The 2,083-nt window shown below is 45.6% G+C and overlaps 1 long non-coding RNA gene across 1 annotated transcript; it reads right to left on the reverse strand.

Moving 5' to 3' along the window:
* Window positions 1-750: 750 nt before the first annotated feature.
* LOC104967783 (uncharacterized) lies at window positions 751-1,765 on the reverse strand. The gene is made up of 3 exons (XR_800760.1): window positions 1,610-1,765; window positions 1,349-1,520; window positions 751-1,125 (listed from the first exon to the last, which is right to left on the reverse strand). It is a non-coding gene; the product is annotated as an uncharacterized lncRNA (long non-coding RNA).
* Window positions 1,766-2,083: the final 318 nt, after the last annotated feature.

A 2,083-nucleotide genomic window follows, 5' to 3' on the forward strand; every position in this document is an offset into this window, starting at 1 on the left:
AACAATTTGATCGGATTGGCAAAACTTCAGAATTTGTATCGACCGCCATTCAAATGACAGCGTTGTTTTCCCCCAAAAGTGGGCGGGGCCGTAATTTTCGCCCAGAAGTGACGTAGGTGTTACTCTCATCTATGGCTGTAGCCTACCCCAGCCATACCCTGGCGCCGCCACTGCTTATAAAAGGGAATCTTTTTTCAAAATGTCAAAATCTTTCTACTTCTTCAACTGATATGGTAACACGCTAGAAATAATGTTTAAATTCCAAACTACATTTGTGCTGAATTTGGAGTAATAACTACACACTGTCCTTGGAGCAGTAAAGTGCGGGAGGTGCAGCGGGTGTCAGCGGCATGGTCAGCGGGGGTCAGCGGCAGGGTCAGCTGGGGTCAGCGGCAGGGTCAGCTGGGGTCAGCGGCAGGGTCTCTCTGCTCCCTGGTTGGATCAGCTCTGTAGCAGTGAGGCTCACACCGACCATTACATTTGATTTAAGCCTCTGTGATAGATTACGTATGTTGCCATAGCTACACAGCATGTCTCTCTCAGTGTAAGATGTCCTCTCACCCAAACCCGCCTCCTCACTTGATGTTATAGGAATAGCTCAGCCTGTGGAGGATGTTGAACACAGGTAATGCTCCTAACAGAAATGATGGCCCTCTAATTATTAATACTGGACCACAATATATCCATAGACAGGGACTGATCTGTTGATATAAAGAACAAATTACAACCAATAGTAACAACAACAGCAGCTTGGTTGAGAAGGCTCTTTATGTATTCTTTGTTCATAGTAATAATTGTATCGCACAGGATGATAAATCATTATAACTACAGAGTATAGTCAGAGTCTCTCTCTGCATCACAGCCTGCTGCACTGAAATCATCCACATTCAAAACATCTGCATCAAATGACACAGTTACACAGAGGGGAAGTGAGAAAGGCACCGTCTGATTAACACTATGCTTCCTGATCATACTGCAAACAATTATATGTGCAATCAACAATTGGACGTCCTTCACTAGATTTCTTCTTCTCTGTCCTGCTGGAGGTCACACAGTGGTGAAGGTGAAGCGAGTCACATGATGGTAGTCCTCACCGGGACACAGGAGACAGGAAGGAAAGGGAGCCTTAAGAGAGACACACACACACACAACATTATGATTCTGTGGAAACCAAGGTTGTGATCTATTCGGTCAACCCTATTCGACCTGTAGGATTGGAACACATCACCTCTACCAAAGCACCAGTCTCTCTAACAAGGTAGCCTTTATAACGGATAAAACAAGATACAACAGATACAACAGGACCCTCTCAGTAACATGCAGTGTGTTTGGATGAGGAGCCTCTTACCTGGTTCACGGCATCAGGCCAGTTCTGCGTCTCCAGACAGAAGGAGCTGTGCTTCCTGTACCTCACCCCCCCCTTTCCTGTCAGACCATCCAGGAAATTGGCAGTGTAGAACTGGACCCCAGGTTGGCTTGTAGAAACCTCTAGGACCCGCCCACTAGCTGGGTGACACACTCTGAGATGAAGAAAGAAGTATTCCTGCTAGACTTCATTAAAGACAAATGTGTGTGTGTAGTGTGTGTCAATGTGTATTCTGCAGCAAACCTGGCAGCATCTCTCTCTGTCCAGCTGTCTCCAGGGAACGACAGGCAGAAGTTATGGTCAAACCCAGGACCCGGAACTTCCTTCAGCCGAGGGCCAATCAGAACAGGCGTGGTAAGGTCAAAGGGTGTGCCTTTCACCCGGCGGATCTCTCCTGCAGATAGAGGACATATGGTTAGAGTGTGTATCGCTGGAGAAAAGCCGACAGGACCCTTCTGTTCTCTGAAAGAAAGCAATCTCAGCAACATCACAGAACTCATTGGTTATTCAGTTATGTTTCTTCGCTAAAGAGCCTTGTGTTACGTCCAAACTGGAACATACAGTAGACCAGGGGTATCCAAACTACGGCCCGCTGGCCATTTTTAATCGGCCCACAGCAAACTAAAAAAGTATAATGACTTAAGTATAATAAAACTTCTGCTTGTCTTATATTGTACTTCTTAAATATATTCAAATATATTACAAAGTATTCATGTG

The sequence above is a fragment of the Notothenia coriiceps genome, unplaced genomic scaffold (genome assembly GCF_000735185.1).
Source record: "Notothenia coriiceps isolate Sejong01 unplaced genomic scaffold, NC01 NC01_scaffold00037720, whole genome shotgun sequence".
Classification (NCBI taxonomy): Eukaryota; Metazoa; Chordata; class Actinopteri; order Perciformes; family Nototheniidae; genus Notothenia; species Notothenia coriiceps.